The sequence below is a fragment of the Octopus sinensis genome, linkage group LG20 (assembly GCF_006345805.1).
Source record: "Octopus sinensis linkage group LG20, ASM634580v1, whole genome shotgun sequence".
NCBI lineage: Eukaryota > Metazoa > Mollusca > Cephalopoda > Octopoda > Octopodidae > Octopus > Octopus sinensis.
The window spans coordinates 11,896,001-11,904,346 of record NC_043016.1 but is presented as its reverse complement, the minus strand read 5'-3'; the positions used below and the strand labels follow the sequence as shown (position 1 = coordinate 11,904,346).

Below are 8,346 nucleotides of genomic sequence, written 5' to 3'. Positions count from 1 at the left end.
CATTTCTGCTATTATAAAAACAATTTCACATTAATCTGACGGGTCACTCTATACTTATGTAGAGTACAGATTTGTAATTCTTATACAAGAATGTTGTTGTCGGTGACTTCGAACTTTTGGCCACCTAACCCATTGCTTCACTGCCTAATCAAAATCAAAGTCGATGATTAGCGTCCATGCTAGCGGGGTGCAAAGAGCACCATACGAGTGTGATCATTGACAGAGTGGCTAACCGGCTTCCGTGCACCATTCGAGCGTGATTGTTACCAGTGTCACTTTACTGGCACCTGTGCCGGTGACATGTGTAAAAGATTCGAGCGAGGTCGTTGCCAGTACTGCCTGACTGGCCCCGTGCCGGTGGTACGTAAAAGCATCCACTACACTCTTGGAGTGGTTGGCGTTAGGAAGGGCATCCAGCTGTAGAAACTCTGCCAGATCAAGATTGAAGTCTGGTGCAGCCATCTGGTTTGCCAGACCTCAGTCATTCGTCCAACCCATGCTAGCATGGAAAGCGGACGTTAAACGATGACGATGATGATGAAAACGACCAAAAAGTGAACTGGATTATAAAGAGTTTTGCAACCGGAAATATGAGTATAGGTCATCAAATAATATTGTCTGACAAATGTAAATTTACTAATTTTCTCCATTCGTGAGAAAAATGTATTGGGCAACTAAAGTGAAACATGGCGTCTGATTGTTTGCAAGGAATGGCTAAACATTGGAGCATTGGAATTATTGTATGGGAGGAGAGGGGGCAGGTGAGGTAATACAGAGATCAAAACTAATTTTTCTTTAGTTGAAAACCATTTAAATGGCCTAAAATACTGTCAAATACTTGAAAGGGTTTATTACCCATCTATTCCATTCATTCATTAGAATTAGGAACTCCATGCCACACAAATAAGCTATCACAAACTTGGATGCTCACAGAATCAAACCTCTGGAACGATTTCTTCAAAAACCTGATCTTAATCTAAAATTACACATATAGAAATACCTTGACAAAAGATTGTGGAAAGATAAAAAAATTGCATTAATTAGGGAGCTGAAAGATGCATTGATCAAACAGTGGATAAATGTGGATCCATCTCTCAGTGGTAATTAAATCAAATTTATGATTAATCAAGGGAAAGCCCTGATACGAGCTAATGGAGAATCTTCACAATTTCACTAATCTTCACTAATTTTCCATAGTTAAATTACCACTGTGATTTATGTTCATAGCTACAAAGTATTGTAGACCATTATGACTATTGACACTTTGTTTCAATAGTCATAAGAAACGTTTTTTGTTTGATTTTTAAAACTAATTGTTCAATGTTTGTTTACCTCTCTATATATCTGAATTCAATCACCACACACTCAGCACTAGATTAACCTTTAAGCAAAATAAGCATGTGCTTAAGGCATCAAGGGAAGGAAGGGGCACCACAGAAATGGGAAATGGTTTACAGCACAAAAGAAATCACTTTAAACCTGCTAAAATAATATTCAGGATGCCTTTAATCTCTACTAAATAATAGATGCAGATGTGTTACCAAAGATCAATTTTGAGGATCTGATCAAAGACTTTGCAATTCAAAGAAGTAGGAGGAAACTTTTCAAATATAAATAAAGTGGAAGGAGACAAAAATAAACATTATTTTCCCTCTTACTGTTTTGTTTTGTTTTGAAAAATAAAAATTTATTTCATGGTTTGCTATTGTTTATATTTTGAATTACATAATCTTTTATGGGGGCACCAAAATCTTTTAAGTGCTTAGGGCCTCGATGGGTCTTAATCTGGCCCTGCACACAATAGAAGTAGACTCAATAGCTTGAGGCTGTGAGTTGTGACATTTACACTTTCCCAAATGTACAGACCTCATTAGCGAAAACGTTACTGAAACTTGTTATTGAAATAAGAGTAGAATCAAGACTTGGGAACGTTGGATAGTTGCCTCGGGACTTTGCAGGCTTAGGGACTCGTTTTTGAACAAATTGTGTCTTGTTATCTGTAAATGAATCCCAGGGCATGTTAATTAAAGATCTCCTCATTGACAGATAAATTTGAGATTCTAATGACAATAGCTGTAACAATGCTGTTGATAGTTGATTTAAAATGATTTGAGGAAATGTTAATTTATTGTAGGGATTGATTAGGTTTTCGAAAGGGGTAGTATAATTCAGTATTAAGGTCCAATGTCATGTCCAGAAAGTCGACTACCTTAAAATTAGTATCAAAAGTAATATTAAGGTATTAATTTATGGAACCAAACATATTGGATGATTGATTTGGAAGAATACCTGCAACTTGAAACCTTTTAGCTCTTAGTACTGTGAATATTCCATTGTGCTACATTTAATTAGATTTAAGTCGCAATAGGCTAATGTACTTGTCCCTTCATTTCCTGTTCTCCACTCTTTCATTTGCAAATGTAAGAATGAAATTTTATATAAACATATATCTATCCCTCTGTAAGAATCAAAAATTGTCAAGAATGAACATACGTTTTTGATTTTATTTCTTTTTCGTTTTTTTTTTTCCTGTCTGATATGTCCCAACATGTCTTTGTATTGTCCCCTTTACGTTGGCCCCTTGTGGCCAATAAAGAAATAGAATAAAAAATTGTCAAGAATGTGATTTTATGAGAAAGGGGACATTGTCCGCATGGCTTGTAAAATTTCTATTAATTTTTCCTACCAGGACATGAACTCTGGAAACGGCCGTAGAAAGTGAACTTCCTCGAATTGTATTATATACCATTTATATATTTAAAAGCAAAAAAAAAAAAAATAAAAAAAATAAAAACATTAAATTTTATGGATCTTTTAATTGGAACTCTTAATCGCTCTTAATTTTCGTACACAAAAATTTTTTTTACCAGTTCTCTTTTTATCACTCTTTTCTTTATATATCCCACATAAATTCTATTTACATGTATTTTTATGTATATTTATATATGGTGAAAATATTCATATTATGTCGATATGTATTATATATATATATATACACATTTTAAGTCGAATTTATAACTGTGTGAGAGTATGTAAAAAAAAAGTTGATTTCCTAATTTTAATTCTTATATATATATGTATATATACATATATATATAAATTACTCAATGTCTTTATAAATAGTAAAGTGTATAAGAGGAAATACAGTGGAGTGGTCGAGCAAGTGAAATGTCTAAGCAATCAGGCATATTACAAGGCATGGGGTGGGGGAGGAGGAATAAAATGTGAGAGAGAAAGAAGGGTAGAAAATAGAGGGGAAGGAATAGTGAAAGAGAAAAAGAGAAAATGAAACTAAGAGAGGGGAAGTGAAGGGGAAGAGTAAGAGGAAGAAAAGGCGAAATGAGATTGAATTAAGGAGAGAAAGAAGAGAAGAAATAGAAAATACTAAGAGAGGGAAAACAAGGAAAGAGAAAGCTTGTAAGAGAGAGCGATAATGAATTTAAGAGACACATAGGGATAGAGTGATAGTTATAGAAAGAGGGGGAAAGAGTGATAAAGAATTCAAGAGACATGGTTAGAGAGGGAGGGTGAGAGAGAAAGAAAGTTGAGTAGAGAGTTACGAACCTAAAGTGAAAAAAAAAACAAAAATACAAAATGAAATAGAAAGGACAATAGAATAAAAATGAATAGGTAGGTAGAGAGAGAGAGAGAGAGATAAAAATGTAAAGAGGGAAGGACCGTGGTAATAATGGTTAGTGGTGTTTGAAAAAAAGTGTTGTTAAGACTGTTTCAAGCTTTTACTGACGTCATCCGAACTGTGTTATTATAGTGGGAGGGCACCTCCAGGAACCTACTTTGCAATTTTTTTTTGTCCACTGCTCCTGAAAACTTCAAACAAATCTCGTGAGTACTTTACTACTAAACTTTTTTTTTACCTTCTCCACTAACTTTTTTTTTTCTACCTATCTCTTTTTGATTATCCTGTTTTAAAATCTTTTTTTTTTTTTTCAAACTGTATCGTATATTATTATTATTATTATCTCGATTTATGCCTGTCTCGGCTGGGTTTTTTTTTACCCCTTCTTCGATTTGTATTTGTATTATTATTATTTCATTATTATTATTATATTATGTATGATGTACGTCTGTTTACGAAACAGCCATGAATATATAAATCTACCTAATATACATCTGCATATATATACACAAATGCATATAAACATACATCCATAAATATATATGGCTGTACAATACACACACATATATATATATTATACGACAAACTTTTATTTATCCCCTTACTTATTCCATATATTATCATTGATCGCGTCGTACACATTAAACATGTTTTTGTGATATGATAATGGATCGTTGTCACCACCACGATGCAACTAACAAACTTTGTAGAACAACTTATTTACTTTTAATTAATGAATGATCGACGTTTAAAAATAGAAATATGATGACAATAGATTGTAAGATCGTGTGTACTGAGTTTTGTTGTTGTTAGGATTTTTCTTGTTACATGTGTGGTATGTATGTATGTATGTATGTATGTATATATGTAATGTATATATGTATGTTTGTACGTATGTATGTATGTAATGTATATCTGTATGTTTGTATGTATGTAATGTATGTATATATGTATGTATGTATATATGTAATGTATATATGTATGTTTGTACGTATGTATGTATGTATGTATGTATGTATGTATGTATGTATGTATGTATGTAATGTATGTATATATGTATGTTTGTACGTATGTATGTATGTATGTATGTATCATATAATCAGTCTGAAAATATTTAGCTGAATATTTTACAGGTGTTGAGATCTTAGTTAAAAGGCAAGTATATGCACATACAAATTAAGATCTTTTATGTATGTATGTACGTATATATGTGTGTGTGCGTGCGTGTGTAATAACTCGAAATACCGAGTAAACAAAATTGGATTTTTTTCTTTCTTTTTTAAATCTCCCCAACCTTAAAGACAACTTGCTCTTTTAATTAATTATTAGATGTCTTTAAAATATCCAATGGATTTTGATATAAGAAACGGTAAAAACAACCAAACAAGTAAATAAACGCTGAGGTTTTGCATTGATTTAAAAAAAGTTTTTGTTTTTTAAATCGATGTGTTGTTCTAATAAGGAAGCTTAATTAATTTGCTGATCTTAAAGAATTATTTAAAAGTATGAGTTCCCCCCCACCATTACCTCATTTTCAAATAGCGATTAGTTACTCGAGTGTGCTGTCCACCTGTATTTTTGAATTCAGGGTACCTGTCATTGATAATCCCAACACACATATACATAAATGCATTCATAGGTATACGTACTCATTATGTGTGTGAAGAAGTTCACATTTGTTAGATCTAAGAAATCTTCGTTAATAGCTGTCTGCACAGCTTAATATGCCTACCGTATATGGCTCCCGTTCTCATTGCTCTATGATATGCTTATTACTATTATTATTATTATTATTATTATTTTTATTATCATCATCATCATAGCAAAATAGATTCTATGTCTGTAAAGTTTATGGCGAGAAGCAAATACATTAAAAAAAGCTTTTAAAACACCTTCGAAGTGTAGGTACACTGTAATTGTATCGGCCTGGTTGGTAGTCCATTTCTTAAAAGTGCTCAAGATGGTAAAGGTAAAGGTAAAAAAATAATTAATAAAATAAGTAATAAAAAGTTGGGTGAAAAGAACTCTGTGCGTGACCCGCAATTACAAGAAACACAAAAACAACTAAATCTGTGTTATTAATATTCGATCGTGTACTTGTCGTTTCAGACAACTATATATTACATACAACTCTCATTAATTAATTTTATATATATATATATATTTATATATTCACTCGACCTGCTTGAAATAGTAGCCAAATCTCCCTCAATAATCACACCTTAGCCGTCTTAAAGGATTCGTTTCGTAATATAACACTAGAAACACTAAATAATGGCAGGGGGGGGGGGAGATAGAGGATGGATAATCACAACTGGGACGTTTAGATTAATAAATAAGTCTGCTGGATCTGCGATAATCTTGGGTTAGATAATAAATTTTTGTCCTTCATTCTTATGTAGGGAATTATGTTGTGGTTATCTTTAACCCCTGTATTACAAAATTTTTTCTTTAGTTGTGGATGGAGCGCTTGTTTGAGAATAACTTTTGTTAGAAATAAATAATAAAGTAATAATGATGAAGTTTATTTCAACACCCCAGACACAACCTAATTACTAATTATTTCATTAATTAAGAACGGGACTGCCGTCCCTTTTACATACACGTTACAAGCCTTTATGTATGTAATTGTATGTATGCGGATGTGTGTAGGTAAGTGTGTATATGTATGCGTGTTTGTAGTTTGTGTCTGTGTGTGTATGTATGTTTGTATGTATGCCGATGTGTGTAGGTAAGTGTGTGTATATGTATGCGTGTTTGTAGTTTGTGTCTGTGTGTATATGTATGTTTGTATGTATGCGGATGTGTGTAGGTATGTGTGTGTATATGTATGCGTGTTTGTAGTTTGTGTCTGTGTGTATATGTATGTTTGTATGTATGCGGATGTGTGTAGGTAAGTGTGTGTATATGTATGTAATTGTATGTATGCAAATGTGTGTAGGTAAGTGTGTGTATATGTATGCGTGTTTGTAGTTTGTGTCTGTGCGTATATGTATGTTTGTATGTATGCGGATGTGTGTAGGTAAGTGTGTGTATATGTATGCGTGTTTGTAGTTTGTGTCTGTGTGTGTATGTATGTTTGTATGTATGCGGATGTGTGTAGGTAAGTGTGTGTATATGTATGCGTGTATGTATGTTTGTGTGTCTGTATGTGTATGACAACATCGATCCAACCATGTTTGTTGTAAATATAGTTTTAAATACTTGTTGCTCGTTCAGTAAGTCATTACTGGTAACTTAGTGTCACACAAACATCCAGTATAGTCGCAGTGTTTTCGATATTTCTATCGATTGTTCCTTCTTGTTCATCGACAATTTAGTGTAGTTTATTGGTTTTTTTCTGTTTTTAAAGTTACTACGATGGTTGATTTCTCTTTCGCGGCAACTTCTCAAGATATTGCGTGTGGATGTGCCTGGTTATGCATAAATGTGTGTGTGTATGCGTGAATGTGTGTGTATGTGTGCGTGTGTGTGTATGCGTGAATGTGTGCGTATGTGTGAATGTGTGCGTGTGTGTGTGTGTATATGTGTATTCGTGCGTGAATGTGTGCGCGCGCATGTATGTATGTATGTAAATATGTATATATGTGTGTATGTTTATATATATATATATAGGAGTATCATTTTTTTTTATATACCCAAGCATTTCCTCTTTGCTCAACTCGGCTTGTTGGTCACTTCACGAGGATATATATATATATATGTGTGTGTGTATATACATATTATTTTTCAATTAAAAAAAAGTGAAAGAAAAGGAAGTGACTTTCTCCTGCTTTGCCATTTATTTTTGTTATTGAATGATAGTAAGAAAAAAGAAAAAAGAAAACAAACAACTAACCATCTAGCTGAGAATTTATTGAAATAATTTGAATTTATGAAAGAATTAATTAACTTGTGGGAATCGAAAAATTAAGCAAACAAAAAAACTGTCAGATCAGGTAAATACCATGAATTTCACACACATTAAACACATTTTTTTACTCCACTCATTTTTCCATAAATGTTCAGACTTTCATGTTATATAATTTTATTAATTTATCTTGTAAATAGTTTATTTGTTATTTGGGATTTTGTTTGTTAAATCGTTTTTTGTCGATTTATTTCTTTAAATGTTTTTAATTTATTTTTTTTGGTTTAATGTTTTTTTTTCTTCACAGATCGACTTTTTTTTCTTAAAAAGTTGAAAACAAAATGACATAATTACACATGAGTGATTCGATGCCATCGCCACATCGACTTTGTTTCCTCATAACTTTCAGAAATATTCACCCCCCCCCCCGTTTTCTTTTTTACATTAAATTCCAATCTCTTTTTTTCTTCTTACATGTTTCAGTCATTGAACTGCGGCCATGCTGGAGCACCCCGCCACCACATCCTTCTTTTTAAAAGCTTACTTATAGTGCTTACTTATGCTATTATTGGTCTATTTTGCCGAACCGCTAAGTTATAGGGAAACAAACAAATCAGCAGTGGTTGTCATTTGGGAGCGGAGGATAAGGTTTTGGTCGGTGGGGAGCAATTGTAGAAGAAAGACATTTACCCAAATTGACAAACAGTGGAATTGTTTATATCATGTTAAACGTATTTGTAGGAAATTTCATTAAAAAATATCCCCTTTTTTTTTTAAAGTTATGAGGAAACAACGTCGTGGTGGGCCCCTAGTTATGTTACACAAATATAATGATTTCTAGATTTGTTAACAATATTTC

The 8,346-nt window shown here is 32.7% G+C and overlaps 1 protein-coding gene across 3 annotated transcripts in view; it reads left to right on the top strand.

Annotated features, from left to right (window-relative positions):
- The first annotated feature begins 3,532 nt into the window (after positions 1 to 3,532).
- LOC115222675 (protein Smaug homolog 1-like) overlaps positions 3,533 to 8,346 on the top strand; it is a 116,257-nt gene continuing 111,443 nt past the window's right edge. For all 3 annotated transcript variants that reach the window (XM_036511564.1, XM_029792996.2, XM_036511563.1), the window contains exon 1: positions 3,533 to 3,843. The gene's annotated coding sequence lies outside the window, so the exon portion shown is untranslated. The remainder of the gene's footprint in view (positions 3,844 to 8,346) is intronic.